The sequence below is a fragment of the Equus przewalskii genome, chromosome 5 (genome assembly GCF_037783145.1).
Source record: "Equus przewalskii isolate Varuska chromosome 5, EquPr2, whole genome shotgun sequence".
Classification (NCBI taxonomy): domain Eukaryota; kingdom Metazoa; phylum Chordata; class Mammalia; order Perissodactyla; family Equidae; genus Equus; species Equus przewalskii.
In genome coordinates, this window is record NC_091835.1 from 40,256,669 (window position 1) to 40,277,795 (window position 21,127).

General features: G+C 36.8%; 3 pseudogenes; 1 reads left to right on the top strand and 2 right to left on the bottom strand.

Moving 5' to 3' along the window:
- Positions 1-1,069: 1,069 nt before the first annotated feature.
- LOC103546717 (putative taste receptor type 2 member 33) lies at positions 1,070-1,979 on the bottom strand (annotated as a pseudogene).
- Positions 1,980-3,938: 1,959 nt separating this feature from the next.
- On the top strand, positions 3,939-4,824 carry LOC139083435 (glycogen [starch] synthase, liver pseudogene; annotated as a pseudogene).
- A 10,944-nt stretch (positions 4,825-15,768) lies between these two features.
- Positions 15,769-17,074, bottom strand: LOC103546711 (mitochondrial import inner membrane translocase subunit Tim17-A pseudogene; annotated as a pseudogene).
- Positions 17,075-21,127: the final 4,053 nt, after the last annotated feature.

A 21,127-nucleotide genomic window follows, 5' to 3' on the forward strand; every position in this document is an offset into this window, starting at 1 on the left:
ATGTGGAAATGATTTATCTTAAGGGTTACATAATATTGTTAAAATTTCATACTACTAAGAATTAATATAAACATGAAAATTCAATTATTAAGCAAGGTTATACATTTCTTTCTTATAACAGAACTTGCTATCAATAATATATTAATACACTATTTCACCATTTTCCACAAGATTGTAATAAAACAGATCTCAAAGATATTACATATAATTATTACGTGGACATGATAGATACCATTTTAGAATATGTAGAACAGTCATTGAATTATGTACCATAATTTGTTATTACTCTTATTTTGAACAGGTGTTTAAGATAGGGAAGATTTGAGTGTTCTTATCTGAAGTTTAAAAAGAATTTTTAGGTAGCACAATGGAGGAGACAATTGGTAATTGAGTGCCCAAAGGTGACTTAGGGGAAAACTGAATAATTTGATATCAGATCTCAGCTTCAAACAAGGTCTTCTTAACTCAAAAACTGTAGGAAATGACTTTCCTAACTGCGTACGACAACACAGCAGCAGTGAAAACAGGTCATGATCAAATTTCTTTCCTCCTCACCCCCATTGGACAACTTTTCATTTTTTCTAAACTTTCCATCTACTTATATTAGATCTAATATTCTTCAGTACTGTTTTTTGTACACATATATAAAATTTATTGTAAATATGTTTGTCAATCTTGAATTTTATTGTGTGCATCTTTTCTGAACAACAGTTCTGATTGCTCTCTAATAACCATGAAGAAAGAATTCATGGTGGAAAAATACCTATCCCAAACATACATCCTCAATGTGCGATTTAGAGTTGAATATGATTCCCATCCAAAAATTGGAGATTCAAACAATAAAATCTAAATACACCGTGGTACATATGTTTGGTCCTAATTACAATGGTATAGCAATGATTTCCTGAGATAAGTTGTCAGTTCTTAAAAATGCATAAATATATCACAAATTCTTCCATGGAAAGATGATAACATAGAACATGTATGTGGAATACACATTGCTTCATAATCCTCAGGAATTTCTTACAATATTTTATAAAATTATCTTGCTTACCTCAAAACGAATTGGTTAATGGTATGGTAATCTTGTAATCTTTCTTATGTTTTTCAAGGCCTGTCTTAGCTTCTTGTTTCCCCAAATCAGGATAAACAAGTGGCTTAATGGATGCAGTACTGCAAGAACCTCACAAAGCATGAGAAGCAGTTCATTCTGCAGCCTATTAGAACTCCAAACTGAGATAACTAGAGCCAGTAAGTAACTGGCATATAGCAAGAGAAAGGAGAACACAGTTTGCATGGCTCTTATGTGGACCTTGGTGCTAGGATCTTGGTATCCTTTGCCATTAAGCTGCATCTTCTTGAGATGTTTCCATAGAGAAATGATTAACAGCAGAAAACATGTCAGGGACGTAGAAAATGGTAATAAGCGTACTAGCACGAATACAGTCATATTTGAAACACGTAAAATATCCCTCAGTTTGGTCTTCCCAGTGATGTTTCCTTCATACACATTAGTCTGTGTTTTCTCATCTATGCATATCACTGCAAAATAAAAAAACCAAAAAGACCAAAGTCCCTAATAGTGTTACCAGAATTACACTTTTAACTCTCCACTTTAGGTAAAGAAATATAAGGCTAGAGAAATTAGCGATCTTGAGCAGATAAAATATGCTGAGGCTAGTAGCAAGCCAGATGTTAAAATGGTTGCTTACTGCCCAGATAATATGAACAAAAATTCTTACTTCAAAACTATATAAAACTGGATGAAGCACAGTTGTATACCAATTTATTAATATTACCCAGTGCAAACCAATTCTGGAGACCGCCAGAGCCATGAGAATTTGATCAGCTGAGGACATCTTTCGTCTCCTGACCCAGGCAATGAAGTTCAGCGGTGCTATGAAGCCATTAGCGAAATTTCCCAGAATAAATTCTGTCATTTCTATGACGGAAAAAATGCTGGGTAGTAAAGTTACCATGTCTAGAAAGAAAAAAAAACAAGTCTAATATTTCTGGTAGTGTTTCCTTTAATGTTCTGATATTAACTTCTATGTGCAGCTGGAATATTCAGTAAAATTCTTCTTTCAAATTCTGTGACCAATGTCAAGCAAGAAAGCAAGAGACTATGGTGATGGAGGAGGTCAGCACTGTCTTTATGAAAACCATTGTTGCTCCCAAAGCAGCTTAAATTGACTCCTATTTATACACTGTGTGTCCTTGCCATAGGCTGGATTATTTTATAATTGGTTTTGAAGTGAAAGCTGAATTCTCATTTGCTATCATGCAAATAAGGACATATTGTTTTGCAATTTTTTCCTTGACTCCTATTTATACACTGTGTGTCCTTGCCATAGGCTGGATTATTTCATAACTGATGTTGATATGAAAGCTGAATTCTCATTTACTGACATGCAAATAAGGGCATATTGTTTTGCAATTTTTTCCTTGTTTAACCTCTCCATACTTTGTGTTCATCAACATTAGTTGTAACAAAATTTAAAAACCTAATACATAAAAAATACAGTGAATGTCTAAACTTTTGGAAGAAGCTTGCTTATAGCTAGGATCATTATCACTGTGGATTTATTTATTTTTCTAATGCCAGATTTATGTAGAAAGGTATCAAGCTTCTTATGAAAAGCATCAAAGATTTTCTTGGGAACCCCAGGAAAGCCAATAGACCCTAAATACTGGTTGCTGAAACTAATACTTATGTATAAATTTATTCTTTACAAGTTTATAAACATACACACACAAATATTCACACATACATCTCATGGGTGGAATTATGGTCCTATAATTTCAAAAATGTGATATCTGAGTCATGAGGTCATCTAGGTTTGAACCCTGCTTTTCTCCCATGCAGGCTTTTCAACTGATTATTCATAGTTATCAAATGTATCTCTCATGCTTAGGTCTTTGATAAAGTTTCAGAGCCTATTCCAAATTAAATATTAATATTTAATTGAAATATTCAGGGATCTTGTAAATATTCCCTTGGCTCTAGAAAGAATATATGTTTTCCATTGCACATTCCAGACATTTCCGTATATGACTATCTGGGGGTTTTTTTTCTAATTCATGTTTTACTATTATTTTTAAGACTAATAGATGTTAAAATTAACCTGTACCCTTGGATTTTATGCAATTTCAGTTTTTATAGCACTTATAATTGTTTTTAGCACAGGATCTTGGAGCCAGACTGCCAGGATGGAAAACCCAAATTCTCGGCTTCATATATCTCTGATCTTAGACTCTGTTTTAAAACCACTCTCTGCCTCAGTACAATCATCAGTAAAATGCGGATAGTAATGTGATCCTCATCTAGTGGGTTTTGTGAGGGGTGAGCATCCTGTCTGTGTAAAGCACGTTCCCTTTTGCCTGTCGCTACAGAGCAGGCATGGAGGCTTGTTACTTACTCATTGGATCCTGTGGTATTTGATACTTCAGAGTTAACCTGTGAGGACTCCCACTTAGGAGTCAATGTAGCAGGTTGACAAAGGCAAAATGTCCTCCTAAAACAACAAGTATACAGGGAATATATTGTCAAAATTACATTTTAAACTCATCAGAGAGCTGTACAAAGAAGGAGGAACTATTGAACTGAAATCTGGAATGAGGAGAGTCTTTTCAGTTAAAGAGATGATCGATATAGTCAGTGTGATCTCTATCAAATCCCAGCAGGATCTATTAGCAGAAAGTGAAAAACTATTCCTTAATGTATGTGGAACTAAAAAGCAACCAGAATAGCCAAAACAATTAAAAAAAAATAACAAAGTTGGAATATTACAGTTCCTAATGTCAAAGTTTACTACTAGGCTACAATAATCAGGATAGTATGGTACTCCATGAAGACAAGCATAGAGATCAAAGAGACACAATTGAAAGTCCCCACTAACATTTAAATTCATTGTCAACTTGGGCTAACAGGCCAAGGGATGAACCTCCGTGGTGCCCACCGGGGTCTGTGCCAACACGCCAATGGCCCCCACCAATGTCTCAGTCTCTGGAGAGGTCCCTCCTCTCACCAAGATGCCCCCAGAACCCACCAGGTGATTTTGCACCCAGAGTTCCTATCCTCCACAAGCCCCTTATTACCCATGGATTACGGAGAGTTTGGCTGTGGTTGTCATCTTGGAGTATTTCCGTCGTACTGTGAACTGTGGGGTTATACTCCAGCTGAATGCACCGTGATGGGCATCCCCAGTGTGACAACCAATCTTTCTGGCTTTGGCTGTTTCATGCAGGAGCACATGGCTGATCCAACTGCATAGGGTATTTACATCGTTGACAGGCAGTTCTGCTCTCTGGATGATTCCTGCAATCAACTAAGTTTCTCTATGGATTTTGCAAACAGTCACGCCGCCAGAGAATTATCCAGAAGGACCAAACTGAGAGGCTCTCAGATCTTCTGGATTGGACATACTTGGGCAGATATTACCAGCATGACAGGTACCTGACATTAAGCAGAGCTTTTCCAGATAAATTCCATATGAAATCCACATCACCACCAACGACAGAAGGATTTCAATATCCTAGCCTTCCTCAGTACCACCTTCCCCTTTGGAGTCTCAGGTCTCCAGTCCTCAGAGCAGTGATGTGGAAGATGAGGATGAGGATGAGAGATACAATGAGGAAGAGGAGGTGGAGAGGGATCGCTTAAATATCAAGTCACCACTTTCTCTAAGTCATGTTCACCACAGGAAGAAGAAGCTGCACGGCGAATACAAGAACTGAAGCCCACACCTGCTGGCAGGGCTAACTTAGTAAGAACACAGCAACAGCGATTGTTTAAAGAAATCAAAATGCCCCAAATTTCATTTTCCTCTGCTAAGTATTACAATGGGATTTGTTCTCTGCAGAAAAGGTGGAGGAGATTAAATGACTGGCAATGTTGTAACTTATAATAAAATTCAAGTTATTTTCCCCAACTTCTTTTTCCCCAGTAAATTTAGGCAGGAGGAAGACTGTTAATTGAGGGAGGAAGACTGGAAGTGTTTTTTGATTTTGTTATTTTTTTTGTGTGTGTGTGAGGAAGATTGGCCCAGAGCTAACATCTGTTGCCAATATCCTCTTTTTTTTTCTCTCCCCAAAGCCCCCCAGTACATAGTTGTATATCCTAATTATAGGTTCCTCTAGTTCCTCAATGTGGGATGCTGCCTCAGCATGGCTTGATGAGCTGTGCTAGGTCCGCGCCCAGGATCCAAACCATCAAACCCCAGGCTGCCGAAGCAGAGTGCACAAACCCAACCACTCGGCCAGGGGGCCAGCCCCTGGAAGTGTTTTTAAAATAGTTAATTTAAGCAGTAAGAATTTTCATTTACTAGTGTTTAATTTTAAATTATGATCACCATAATCGTTTGCTTAGTATTTATACACTTCTATACTTTACCAAACCAGTCTTCCATTTCCCCCACAAAGGAGCCTGATCTTAACCATGAATGTGCACTACCTACATATTTTAAATAACTCGGTCTTTGTGATTATTTCCATTTTTCACATGAGAACCATGAATTCATATTTTTCTTTGCAGATAATCAAAATCCATAAAAAAATGGCTATCCTAAATCCAGATCTTGATGCACGTTGACACATATTTACACATTCACTTCTCAAATTAATGATAGGAAGATGTTACCGTCTGTACGGTACCATCTGACTGTAATGATTTTTCTATTGTTTAAAAGGAAAGCCTTTTTGAAAACTTGGTCAATTTTCCACAGATGATAAATTGTTAAATCCAAATGAATAAATATATCAATATTTAAAGGTTTAAAAAAACCAAATAAATTCACTGTCAATTTCAAAAATGTATCAAGGCAATAAATGGAGAAATGATCATTTGTCAACAAATGAAGTTGGAACAATTAAATATTCATTTAAATTAAATATTTATTAAGATGAATTTAGATCCTTATTTCATACCATACACAAAATTAACTCAAAATTGATCATAGACCTAAATGTAAGAGCAACAAATACAAACTTTAGAAGAAAATGCAGAACAAAAGTTTTCAAAGCTTGTGTTAGCTGGACCTCTTAGATACATACCAAGTATGATTCATAAAATTAATGAACTGATAAATTGGACTGCATCAGAACTGAAAATTTTTGCTCCCTCTGAATACAGATTCCTGATGTTCACACTCTATATAATTTACTGTCCCACAGTGTGGGCAGGACATGTCACTTATTTCTGGGCTGCAGAATATGGCAAGCATCAAGGGATTTGGGAGGTAAAATCAATTGATTTTGAGTTAATTGAAAGGGAGATTTTCCTTCATTGGTCCTATGTAATCAGGTAAAGTTTTAAAAGAGTGGCTGGGTCTCTCTGGAGTGAGAGATTCTTGCTGGGCTTGAAGAACTAAGCAGCCACCTTATGAAGTGCCTGTGGAGAGGGCCACAAGAAAATGAACTCCACCAAAAACCTGAGTGAGCTTGGAAGTGGATTCTTCTTCAGTGAAGCCTATAAATAGAATGACATATCATCAAAACTTTTATTTCATCTTGGTGAGATCCTGAAGGAGAAAACACAGTCACAACTTGCTAAGACGCCTAACCCAAAAAACTCTGAGATAATACATATGTTTGTTGGTTTAAGCCACTAAATTAATGACAATCTGTTTCACAGCTGATGGATAATTCTTAAAGAACAATACAGTTTGTCTACATCCTCAGGTGTCATTCAATATATAAAACAAAAAATGCAACAGATTTCATTATAAAATTGAGAAATTATAAATACATTGTAAATTATATAATTATAAATACACATATATTTATTTTCAGACATATATAAAATATTCTATTCCAGAAATTTGTTTTAAAATATGAGAAAGTCAAAACAGAGAACATAGAAAAAGATTTTGAAACTCTTGCAACAGTCTTACCATACTTATTTCCTTTTTGAGAGTCATTTTTTATTGAGTTTATGTTTTCCTTCCTTTTAGAAAGCACTCCAGCTGCCCCCAAATCCTAACAGCAGCTTACTTCAGCTTGCTGTTTCTCAAAATTAGGATAAATGAATGGCCTAAAGGACGGGCAGATGTTATTACTTTACCAAATGTCAATATCAGCTAGTTAGGGGACAATAAATGGCTGTAATTATTATAAAGTCAACACAACAGAAATCCAAATGAGAAAGAAGAACGAAGTCACCATTCCCATGGCTTTTCCATGAGCTTAACTCCTGGGATCTTGGGACCCTGTGAGACTGAACTCCATCCTTTAGCTATACCTCCAAAAAGAGAAGTAACAGAAGAACTGATGCTACGGAAATAGTTATGGGCATGGTGATCTCAACACTGATGAGCACGAAGAAAATAATGGATTCTGTTTCATGTATATTAATCCTCCAAGTCTTGTTTGTTGCGAGATGTAAAATATCAGGAATTAGATGAACTATCAGTAGGATGCTAAAAAGAAAAAATAGCAAGGGTCTCAGAGAAATAATAATAACGACTCTGTTAATTCTCCACTTTAATCAAAGAAAAAGACAGAAAAAAGGTAGCTATCTTCAGGAAACAGAAGATGCTGAGGCAGGTATCAAACCAGACGTTTAAGAGCTTGATCATTATGCATGACAGAATATTAGGTTTTCCAATTTGATTAACGCTATGTGGATTTGAAGACAGCAGCAGCAGAAACGAATCAAACAATATCATAATCAAGAAGCACATTCTGCTTACGGATAAGCTCATGAGGATGAGGTTAATGAAGCTGATTTTCCTGTGTCTTACCCAGAGTATATAGTTCGTTATTCCAATCAATCCATTTCCCTAAGCACCACGTACTAATTTCATACTTAGGACAACAAAAAACAGGTTGTCATGTTCACTTGACATTTTTTCTGAGTGGAAAATCACCATCCCCAATAGCACAGATGGGCAGTTGATGGATTGAAAACTAGTATTTGTTGTGGGGCTTCTTTGTTTTTATAAGGGCTTCCATTCCATTTCCATAACCACCAGCTTCTATTTTCACACTGGCCCTCAGCTAACATTATGAAAACCATTTCAGTTCATTTAAAATGCCTTAGTTTGTGACTTCCTTCACAACAAATGTGGCTATTTCTCCTTTTATAGTAATGCCTGGTGTAACATGTTCTAATATGAGTGAAAAAATAGAATTAATTTGCTGACATGAAAATGGAGAAAGATTCTCTTTCACTGTTTCACCTTCTACCATACTCAAAAATGCACATTATAAAAATACAAAAATTCTCAAATAGGAGCTTCTAAGAGCCATCTGCAGAATTAAAACTGGTGTAGAAAACTGAATTTACAGATGGAAATTCATCATCACCATCACATTCAGCAGCATCATTCACTATAGTGCTAAAATAGGAAAGAAAGAAAAAGCACCAATAATTCAACTCTACCTAGCCTGAAGGAAGGTAGGTGGCCGCAAATAATTCAAAAATTGAGAAAAATTGGCAAAATGAATCTAAATAGTTGAAGTTCAAAATAAACATACTATTTTTACCAGAATAATCTTTATTTTGATAATGACAATAATACTGATCTATATTTTCTAGATATATGCTTACATTACAAAGTATTTTTATCCTTGGCATCACATTTACTTATTAAAAACATCTTTTAGTGGTGATAGAAGAATATCCTATTTGAAAATATGCAAACTGGAGATCACAGAATTCAAATAGTTTGCTCAAGTTCATGTAGCTACAGGTGACAGATCAGGCCTTCAAAGATGGCTTTTGGTCCAGAGTAGCACTCTTATGTTTCTACTGGATTTATTCTTGCATCCAAACTGACACATGTGCGTACACATATTTTTAGAAATGAAATTATTCCTCACTGATACACAGCCCCTCAATGTTAGAGTTTCTCAAGTTAAATTCCACAAAACAGTAGAATTAAAAGATATTCCCTGAAAAGAATAGGATTTCATAGACTAAGAAATTTGGAAACCCCACATACAGTACTCCCTCTTGTATATTAACAGAGTATACAGAGAGCCTATGATAAAAAAAATTTCTAATGCTTAATTATGCTTATCCTAGCATCATAGAAAATCATTTGATACTGAGAACTGCTTCCTTGTAATACCTATTAATGCCTTGCTGAACCAGTGATCTTCAGAACTTTGGGAAACACAGCTCTATATCTCTTTTAATGACCATGTGTCATTCTGTTACATTGATGCATGATAGTGCTTTTAAGAATTAAAAAAATTGAGGGCTTTTATATTAATGTTAAAATCTATATGTGTCTCTAGAACCAATTCCTTTTGCACATCTGTAATTATTTTGTTACAGTAAATTTTTTGAAATGGGCCCAAAATATATCACATACATATAGTATATATGTACATCAAATATATATGTGTGTATAGATGATAGACATAAAGTATTTTATAGTAAATTTCCCTCAAGAGGGCATATCCCACTAAATGCTCTGTCGTGCAGTGTATGAAAGACAATGTCCATGTTTCTGAGTCTTTGATTACTCTAGACACCATTTTTATTTTTGTGGGGTTTTTTCTTTTTAAGCCTCACAGACCACCTCACAGGTGGTTTTTATTTTCTATGCTTTGTATTTTAATGAGTACAGTTGGCCCTGAATTAACATCTGTTGCCAATCTTCCTCTTTTTTTTTTCTCCCCAAAACCTCGGGACATATTTGTATATCCTAGTTGTAGGTCATTCTAGTTCTTTTATGTAGGACGCCACCACAGCATGGCTTGGTGAGCTGTGCGTAAGTCTGACCCCATGATCTGAACCAGTGAACCCCAGCCCACAGGAGCAAAGCACGCAAACTTAACCACTTGGCCACAGGGCCAGCACCAGTATAATGCTCCTCATTCTTTGCATCATTATACATTTTTTCTTTCAGTTTTTTCTCTAGCTATTCATCCTCCTTTACTTTTCTGGGTAAGCCTTTGACTGATCTTGTGACATTTCTAAGACCTTAAAGAAAAGAAATCACCTTAAGTGAGGGGGAGGAGGCATTTTTGCTATGATATCTTGCATATATCGCTGAATTGGGCAAGACTGGTGATGCTTGATTACATTGCTGCTGGTTTGCTAGATCACTTTGCTTACCAGGAGTATCGGCCAGGCCTGCTGTTCATCTAGATGCACTGTGGAGCCTCATTTAGCTTCTTGGAATCCTGGTTTGGAAGCCTGTCCAGCTCTATGGCAAAGGGCACCGGCTTCATCAACATGTCACCTACATATGTGAGGTTCCATTGAGAAACAGGTGCAGAGTCTGTTTTTCCCTCCAGGGTTATAGTTTGTCATTGCTGCTTCCGCTTATTCTGGTTCTCCTCTGCTTTACATCTAGATTTTCTTCCTGACTGCCAGCATTGCTGACCTACCTTGCCTTCCAACCCACAACCAGAACAAAGGCAGAGCCTACCATTTCAGACTTTTTCACAAGCTCCCACAGTTGTGTGAGGCCTAATCCCTATAATAAGCCCTTATTCTATATCCCTCACAGTGATTCCACTTCCATGATTAAACCTTAACTGATGTAAACAGTGGTCATGGAAGTACTTCCAAGGAAATTAAACGTTTAGGATACATTCTCATAATTGGATCTTAGTTCTCTGGAATTGGTTTTCTCATATGATTACACATAAGGTCATTCATGACCCTGTTTCCAATGATAAAGAGGACACTGGTAACCAACGGCATGCAATGACATAACAGTTACTTAACTTGTCATCTTTAAGCACCTGTAATCAAGTGTCTATAGAAGGCAAGTCTTAGGGTGAGCAAGTAGCTGTTACCATCATAATACTAGTGAAAATAAGATGTACAAATAGGTTGGTTGGTTGCTTCTAAGTGTGTGGAAAAACTTGGAGAAAGAAATTGATGAGTTTAAGACTTCAAATTCCTAGCTTAGAGTCCAAGTAAAAGATCAGGAAATTTCTATGACTATTACGAAAGAAATCCTTCTCTCCTGTACAAAAGGGCTGAAATTTCTGAAAACATAACCATATCAAGTCCTGTAATAGATGACTCACATTGCAAAGTGAATTCACAAACCTACAACCTCATGTGTCTATGACAAGGCATTCTTTAAAAATAAAAGAGCGCCCAGAAGTTAGAATGGGGATATATGGAGAGACTTCAAAGAATCTTAGGGGGTCTTGAACCCCTCAATTCTGCTTAGCTTCCATTGTCAGATGAAGCAGCCTCCTTTCCCTCACTGAGGAGGGTTGTCTTCCCTTGCCTCAAAAACATGTCATGATTTCTCCCTGAGGTGGTTGCCTTGGAGAGGAATGCTGACCCTCCTCTAGATGTATCCTTACCTCCTCTTAGTTCTTTGACCTATAGTCATGCTCAACTCCCAGCAGGCCTCAAATGATGGCGTTCAAAGTGTGATGCATGAGAAGGTAATATAGACCAAAAAAATTGCAAGACTTTGTTAATTTTATATCAACACACACCTGAAGAATATGAATGGGAAGTGATCCTAAAGATGGAAGGAGTTAAAAATTGGAACAAACCAAATATAATAATATGGGCTCACTAACAGATATACAAAACAAATGGCAAACAAGGGAGTCAGTCCATGTACAAAGGAAAACAGTGGGGTTTTTTTCCCCTGTTTAATATTGGGATATAGAAGTGATACAAAAAAATAGCATAAAGTATATTTTTATCATAAAAAAATTATGTATAGTATTCAACACAACCAATTTTGAAGAGAAATTTGTAAGGATAAATTCACTCCAGGAAATCTGATTTTTGAGCCAACAAATGCAGTTCATGGGTAATATCAAACAATTCCAAAAATTCCTATCATGAATTCTCCTGATTCTACCATCAGCAACATATTCTCCAATTCAACTGAAATACCTAGAGAGAAAAATCCTAATCTCTAAGGATGCAGTTAATTTTTCCTTCACTTTGTTCCATATCTCATGTAGTGTGGCACATATGTGATGCTTTATCATAGAGTTTTAATCTAGAAATTTTTCAGACGTGTTGGGGGCAAAAAAATTTGTAATAACATATAACAGTTTTTCTTCCAATCAAACAGTTCTGCTAATTCGAGGGAGTAACACACTATGAGTGATGATGATTGAAAAGCTGAATTCCAGTTGATTATCATGCAAATATGAGAAAGAATAACCTGATGTGATTTGCATTTTCTTTTTGCCCTAATGTTTAGCTCATTTTGATCAAAATACCAGCTTTCCTGAATCTCTACTCACAACAGAGAGGTTGACATCTTACCAATATTATTCAGCGTTATAGGGGCTTACACGTACATTTTCTCACTTGAAGCAAATCCAGGGAAGGGTGCAGAAACTTGGAAAAATGATTATGAGGGCCAGCCCTAATGACCTAGCAGTCAAAGTTTGGCACACTCTGCTTCACTGGCCCAGGTTTGGTTCCCACGCGCAGAACCACACCACTCATCTGTCAGTAGCCATGCTGTGGTGGCAGCTCATATTGAAGAACTAGGAGGACTTACAACTAGAATATACAACTATGTACTGAGGATTTGGGGATTGAAAAAAAATAGAGGAAGATTGGCAACAGATGTTAGCTCAGAGCAAATCTTTTCCAGAAAAAAAAAAAAAAAGATTGTGAGTCTTTTCTAGAAGATCTTAAACCAATTAAGCAAAGAAAAAAATATCAAGGTGAGAGTTCACTGTGAAACACAGAAAAGAAAACTTAAGGAAGAGGTAAAAGTTTAAGAGCAAATGCACAGAGAATGGAGTAATTATTTAGAGGATTGCTATTGCTGATGTCTTCTTTTTAGGACAAGGACTGTAGTTGCATCATTTAAATGGCAATATCTGTGAAGAGAATAGAATCCACAGCCGTCTAAATTAGTTGTTCTTTCCCATTCCACCTTCCTAGCTTCTGGTTCACTTAGTTATAATTCCTAATGACTTCTATTAAATTCTTGAGGTCAGACCAAGGCCTCCTGATGGTTTCTCTTGCCCTTTTCTTGCCCAGTATCAGATATTTAATGTGGCCATGTTATTGATATTTCCAATATTTCTTTCACACAGTTTGGGTTAGTGTACTCAAAGATAGAGTTTTTATGGTTGGCAAGAGAAGAAAGTGGTGGAAAATGTAGGTGGATCCCCGAGTATTAGAGTATCTGAAGTTGGAAAGATTTTTGTTGATTACTTCTGTGATCTTGAATAGCCCAATGCATCTTCTAGTTTTCAGAAGGGGTGGATAGTGTCTCTGTATTTGGAATTGAGTCACACCTCATTTCTCAATCATACCTTCTTTCATAATTTCAGAGCTGGTTACCTACCTTCAGCTATATCCAGTGTAGCGTAGGAACACAATTCCTCTACCCTCTAGGTCCTTCCTGCTAGCCTAAGAATCAAATTGACCTGAGATAGAATAACAGGAGAAAAATCAAACAAAGCCTTATAACATGCCTACGTAGGAGAAACCCAGGAAAACTGAGTAACTCACCAGAAGGGCCAAAATTGCCACCTTAAATATCACTTTCAGCTAAAGACAGAGGATATTGTGGGTAGTGGTTTTGGGGTTCAAAGTGGAGGAAGGTAATTTACATGGGAATATAAATGTGAAGATTTGTTAAACAAGTGTTTGCTGTACTTGGTATAGACAAGGTTATGTTATGGTAAGCTCATTCCTGTAACAGGCCTTCTATCTTCAATTCTTTTAGGCAGTTAGGGCAAAGGTCAAAGTTTCTTTCAGAGTCTTTTGTTCTTAAAAATAATTAAGCCAAAGAGATACATTTTGAGGTGGGCAATTCCGATGCCCCGTACAATAAGTGGCCCTATCCCTGAATTTTCAGTTCTCTAAGCCATAAATCTGTTTGAGTTTCTTTTCTCTGATCTAAAACTGAAATACTTATCACTAACATAGGAAAATCCACACCCTGCAGTTATATTTGAACATCAATGTTTTTATTGTGAGATAGACTTAGGAATCTTTTGCTCAATTTGGTTCCGGCTAAAGAATCATTTTTACCTCAATGTAGAGCTAATGTTGTGTCATCAAAAGCACAAAGATTTTGGAAATAAGACAGTGCTGAGCTTATAGCTCAGCCTAAATGGAAGATAACCCTGAATCTTCATGTTGGCTCTGGCACTGACATACTCTGAGTTCTTATGGCTCAGATAACTATAAAAAGCATTAATAGAACATGGAGACATTTCGGGCATTAATTACTGAATTTCAAGATATGCCTAAATGTGGCTCAGAAGTTAAGAATGACATGTATTAGGTATCAAAATGTATAAAAATACGTAAAATTAGGATATTAAAGGAAAGTATATGGAAGATGAGAGAGGGAGAACCATGCAAGATGGAAATGGACTAAATTCAAACTTGGAGTGGATGTCTGATGAGGAGACATAACTTGGGATTATATTACCTAATCAATGACAAGAAAATGGGTTGAATTTATTTAAATAATAGTTGCTTTCATTAAAAGTAAAACATATTTTTACCATAAATCTTACTATAACAAGGGTCCCCAAAATGCAAAATTTAGACAAACAATGCTAGGATGGGGGAAAACATGAAATAAAGGGGCACATATAATCATTGCCTGTCCAGTATTTTTAATAAAGAGGAAGCAAATTCACCAGTAAGTTTCCATGGAAAAGATGAGTGCAACAAATGGAGGAATTAACAGAATGGATTCATTGATAAGCAGAAAATTGTTAGAAGTTTACAGCTGGATGAATGGGGGGACTTGTAAGAAACTGCCATGAAAAAATAGAATTTGTAAAACCCAAAAAAGAAAGCAGTAGTAGTCATCTCTGTAATATAAATCAAAATGGAGTTCTCAAAAATATTTAAGATCTTATTATAGATGGAAATTCCAGATAGAAGTGGGTAATAGAGACTCAAGTATATAAAAGGATATAAATGTTCCTTGGAATTGCTTTTATAATGTAAGAGATTCTGTGGTAGATTGCTTACGTTGATCCCAATTGTGTAACTTTGTATACCCTCTCACCATAAGAAGAAGGATGTCTTCCATTCCTTGACTCTACGCTCAGCCATGTGACTTGTTTTGGTTAACTAGATGTTAGCAGATATTTTTCAAGCAGTGTCTTGAATCACTGGGGCTTAAATCTCTCCAGCTTGTATATTGGGCCTCATTCACTGTTATACATATTAAACTATCACCATGAGAAGGACATGTCCAGACTAGTGAAGTGGTCCAGGGAGAAGGATGAGAGGTGTGAGGATCCAAAGCGCCACATCAAGTCCAGCTTTAATCAACTAGCCTCCACTTGAACCTCAGACACATAATTGGCCATCTGAAAACAGCAGAGAGGTCTAGGAAAGTCCAGCCTAGTCATTGGTCTCCAGAGATACGTAAATATAAATGTTTATTGATGTCCATCACTGAGTTTTGTGTTTGTTAGACAGTGAAAGCTAACTGATACAAAAATTGGTATTAGAAGTGGGCCATAATGGCAACAAGAGCCAAACCTGTGGCATTGATTTTGAGAAAACTGATAGAGGAGGCTGTAAAAATGGTGGCACATGTGAGGCACTTGTGAAATATCTGAAATTCTGTTTTCAAGATAACTTGGAAGACAGAAAATGAATGAAATGAACTGTTGTATCTGGGTGAAGAGATCATGAGATAAAATGTTGACAGCATCAAATGATTGCATTTAGCCGTATATTATATGGTACTAAAAGAAATAGATAACCTCCAACGGAACTATCCAGTTTGCAAAGAGAATTTAGAGAAGACAGAGAGAGCTCAAGAATTGTGGGATTTGCTCAATCTTTTTTTTTTTTTTTTAAAAAACAGCCTACATTTTATTTCAAGCACCCAATAAACATCAGACCTCCAGCGCTCCCCCTCCCTCTGTGAACTCTGCTCACGCAGAAGTGGGTCTACTGGAAGGAAGTCGTGTCTGCTGAGGGTTCTGACGGTCAAGAGTCAAGACACAGCAGCCTCAAAGGTACAGTTTTGCATCTGACATCCTTAACACCAAGACATAGGACATTTTACTTTCAAAGTGAAGGGTGTGTGCTCCACCCTAGCTGTCAATCCAGAAGGAATGCATGTGGAAGGATCCACGTGGACTCGGCAACGTTCTTCTCATACATGATCTACTTCGAGTGAGATGAGAGTCTAACTACAAAACATGCCATTTTCAAAGCACTGGGTATTATTTGAAGTGTGTGAGGATGAAAAGTAGAACTCTACAACTTATCTTAAAAGAAAGAGCAAGTTCCGGGAGTTTTTATTGTCTAACAGAATGCACAAATCCAGGCAGAGAAGTCCCCAAGGAATGATGGGCATGTTTCCCTGTTGTCTGCCCTATGGTCCTTCATCTCCTAAGCACTAATTATATTTCCTTTTAAAGATAGGAGACATTTACTTTGCTCATAAATTTAATCCAAGTGTGAATAAATAAATGTATTATCTCTTAACACCCCCTTCCATGTTCCTTTAAATAGAAAAATGTGCTAAATGTCTCTTCCTAGCCTGTTGGGCCACAGCTGTCCCACCTATGGTTTTAAAAACAGACTGTAAGTTGATGTTCTGAGATCCTTCTTGAACTGCAGCTCACTCTATTGAGGAAATCCTGGGAAGGAAGTCCTATTGATATTGTCGGTAGTCTCCAAAAGGTGAGGACGGTAACCGGGCTGAAGGCAACTGGGAGCGGTCTTCAGCAAACTGAGGACCGTTGGGAAATTGTGCAGAGGCAAATCTCGTCAACAAGATACCAGCTCCTTCAATTAAAGCTAGGAGAATGCCACCCATCGCGGCTGACCCGACCATGGCCACTGGTCCATTTCTCGTGGCCAGGATGGCTCCTGTTAAGGCACCACCTGTGATGGAGTTCTAGGGGTCCTCCTTCCCTCTGACCTGAACCATACTGCAGTCGATCATGGAAAACAGACCTCCCCAAACTGCAAAGCTACCTCCCAGCTGGGGAGCTCTGGTTTTAATAGCTGTCAAACTCCCGCGCAGTCTGTGGTTCACTCCCACCGGAGAATTGCGAAAGCCTTTGATTGCTTGAAAGATACAACCACCTATGGTGTCCATCGTAAAGACCCCACCACAGTCATCCACAATTCGCCCGGGGCACGGTTCCCGAGTGTACTCCTCCATCTTGGCTCCGGTGGCGCAAAGAGTGCTGGGAAGGCAGGATTTGCTCAATCTTAAGAGGGTTTTCCAACAGCAACCTGATGTACTAAAATGGCATGATTAATCTATACAGAGAGGAATAAGTCCTGACAAAAAGTATGGATATGGCTTTTCACTCACGGAATATATTATAATCAAATACATATAAAATGCAAAATATTTTTGAGTCGGCTCTATTGTAAAATTGCTGCCAGCCAGGACTGAGACTGTTTAAATGTAAAAAGGTATCTGGGCCCCACCCTTCTACATCAAGAAGCAGCCTGAAACATTACTCACAGGGCATATTTTCCACTACGCTCTTAAGAACTATTCAAAAATAGTGATAGGGAAAGAAGAACATCCCAGAGGGCAAAGCCAACAGCTATAGAGAACAATGGACTGGAAAGCGCAACAGAGGCCTAATCAAGAAACAGGCTCTATCGCAACAGAGAGGGGCATGAAAATATTTTCCACATGTGAGTTCAGAATTTCTATGAGCCAGAATTGCTGTAGGTTCCCTCTTCTTCCCCTCTTTCAATGGGACTGTTTGTTATGGTTATCCTGTCCTGTTTCATCCCTGTGTACTACATATTTGACATGTAGATAACTTGTCTTTTTAATTCCTTGTTTTCCAGATGCAAAGGAGCCATAACCAAACAATATGTAGATTAAAAAATCCTGGAATTCAAGCTTAATGCTGTAATTGAATGAGACTTTTGGGGATGCTCAAATGGAACGAGTGTTTGTATATGGGAGAAAAATTAGTAACTGTAGCCAAGAGGGAGGACTGGGGTAGTCCTGTAATTCTTTTTCCTGCAATTCCTCAAATGTCCTACAATTCTTTAATCCCCACTGTATCTATACCTTTTCACCTGCAATATTACTGTATCCTCCATGATGTCCAGGTGAATTCCTTGTCCCTTTACTCTGAACTCAATCGTGTAAACTAGCATTGAAAAATGAAGAATTGTTAGACTTGACATGGTTTCAATCCTGAGGCTAGCCCAGTGTTGCTTCTCTACAATCACCATGAGAACTTGCCCAGGCTAGTGCACTGCTCCCAAGAGGAGAATCAGAGACTCACGGAGTGAAGATGCTCCAGAAAGATGGAGCCTAAACTGCTAATCAGCCAAACCATAACTGGCTCCCAGATACACAGCCAAGCCTATTTAAAATCATCAGAGGCATCCAATACAATCCAGCCTAGAAAAATGAATGGTGCAAACATGAGAGAAATAAATACCTACTTAATTTAACAGTGAAGTTTTTGAGTGGTTTGTTTTGCCGCAAATGCAAACTAATACAAGTACCCTGCTAACCTAAATGTATAGAAAACATGTTCACCCTTTACCTTTGGTGTACCGGCAGTTCAGGAGCCAGAGGAAAAATAGATGCAGTATGTCAAACTTTTGTCATGGGAGGTGAATAATTAAGGTTGGAAGAATGCTTTTGTAAAATTCTGAGAGCTGCTCATACCATCAGCTCGAATTTCTGCATATTGCAACTAAAATAAGAAAGTTCCCACTTTAATTCTTAGACTTGAGTACTATATAGACTGTGAATTTTCCCCCTAGCTATATAATGAACTCCATAATGATTGAATTTTATGGGAAGTTTCTCCTAACTGAGAGTTTTTATTAAAAATTATAATGCACACTTAGAAATAGCCTGAACAAAAATGTGAAGTGCAGTTATTTATCACAAAGGCAACACCCATGTAAGCACTATGCGGGTCAAGAAATGGTGCATTGCCAACAGCACAGGTCACCTTCATGCCACTTTCCAATCACTACACCTGTCTCCACTTCTCCTGAGTGGCCAATATCCATACTTTGTCATGATCATTTCTTTGATTGGCTTTATGCTTTACCACCCAAATGTGTAACTCTAAACTCTGTAGCTTTGTTTTGCATGCTGTTTTAAATTGCATAAATAAAACCCTTAATACGTTATGTTTTCTGACTTCTTTTTTATTGAACATTATGTTTCACAAATTTATCCACATTGTTGCATGTACATTTAGTTCATTCTTTTTCATTTCTCTGTGTTTGTTCATTGAATGAGTTTACTAAAATATTCATTCATTCTAAGCTGACAGATGTTTGGGCTGTTTCTCTGTTTTTGTCTTCATTAGATTTTTGTTATTGAGGTATAATGTGACATATAACGTTATATTGCTTTCTGGTATATAACATAATGATTCGATATTTGTATATATTGCTAATGACAACCACAATATGTCTAGTTAACACTCATTAAGCGGGCATTTCTTTTCTGAACTATTTTAAATAATGCTACTATGAGCATTCTTTTACATACTATTTGATGCCCTGGTCTTGCTATATAAACAGGAGTAGAATAGCAGGGTTCTTGAATATGGTACGCTGACTCTTGTCACAGAAAATGAAAAGTTCAAAGTACAATTCAACTAAATTTACCCTTTTCACATTCACCCTCAGTCTCTATGTTGTTATTCTCATATATTTTATTCATTCTGTATTTTAACCCCTTAAAACATGATTGTTTTAGACAGTCAACATGCATTTACGTTTACACATGTATTTTCCATGTACATTAACTTACAGTCATTCTTGCATCTTAAACTTCATATTTGGAATAATATTTATTCTATCTGAAAAATATCTTTTTGAATTTCTGTTTATGAAAAGTCTGCTCTTCTTTTGAAACACCTTGAAGATATTATTCCATGCAGTTCTAGCTTCCATTTTTGGTCGAAATCAGTTATTTTCAAACACCTGATCCTTTTAATATAATTTGCAATTTTTTCTCTGGCTATTTATGATATTTTTTTTCCTGGACTTTGGTTTCCTGTAATGTTTATATGTTAAATTGTTTTAGTTATCTTGTCTGAGGTTTGATGATTTCGTCAATCAATGGACTGATACATTTTTATGGAAATCAGTAATTTTGCTTCCACCCCATTATCTCTTCTATCTTCCAGAACTCCAGAAGTATTTTGGACTTTTTGACTGTAACCTTCACGTCTTTCACCCTCTAGCCTCTTTTCCATCTCTTTGTCTTTTTATGTTTCACTCTGGGTGGTTATTTTTCAATTCACTAATTCTCTCCACTGTGTCTAATTGGTTATTAAATCTGTCTACTGAACATTCATTTTCTCAGTCTTGTTTAAACGATAGGAACAATCTTATGTTCCTCTATAAGTCATCTTCTAAGGGGAAATGGAATAAAATGCTCTTAATACCAAGCTCTGAAAGAAAACTTTTTTATTTTTTGTGGTGTTTACAAGTACACTTGTTAGTAGTGTTAAAAATAACAAGTATTATTTTGAGTACTGTTAGTAATGTAACAATTCCCTTCTTTGCCAAATTTTTCTTGCAGAATAGAATAAAATCCCAACCAAGCTGGGAAGGAACTGGCAATGATTGTAATGTAAGTATTTTTTCTTGGATGGCAGCTTGTCTGTTGCAGGCTCATCACCACAGGCTCTCATTCCAGGAAAAGTCAAGGAGTAAAACTTGGTTTCCAAATGCCATTCAATATTGCTTCCACCCCGTTTTCTCTCCTCTAACTTCCAGAACCCCAGAAGTATGTTAGACTTTCTGAATGTAACCTTCATGTCTCTCACCCTCTAGCCTATTTTCCAACTCTTTGTCTTTCTATGTTTTGTTCTGGGTACTTAATTTCAATTCACTAATTCTTTCTCCACTGTGTCTAATTTGTTATTAAATATGTCTATTGAATTCTTAATCTTGACTACTCATTTTCTCAGTCTTATTGTTTCAGTGTTAGGAGCAATCTTTTGTCCTTCTTCCATAAGTCATTTTCTATGGGGAAATGGAATAAAATATTCATACCAAGCTCTGAAAGGAAACATTTTTATTTTTAGTAGTGTTAACAAGAAAATGCTAACAATTCTCTACTTTGCTAAACCTTTCTCAAGGAATAGAATAAAATTATAGTCTAGTCATCCTCCACTAAGTTGAAAGGAACTGGCAGTGAATGTAATGTAAGTAGTTCTTACATGGCAGCTTTTCTGTTGCAGGCTCATCACTATAGGCTCT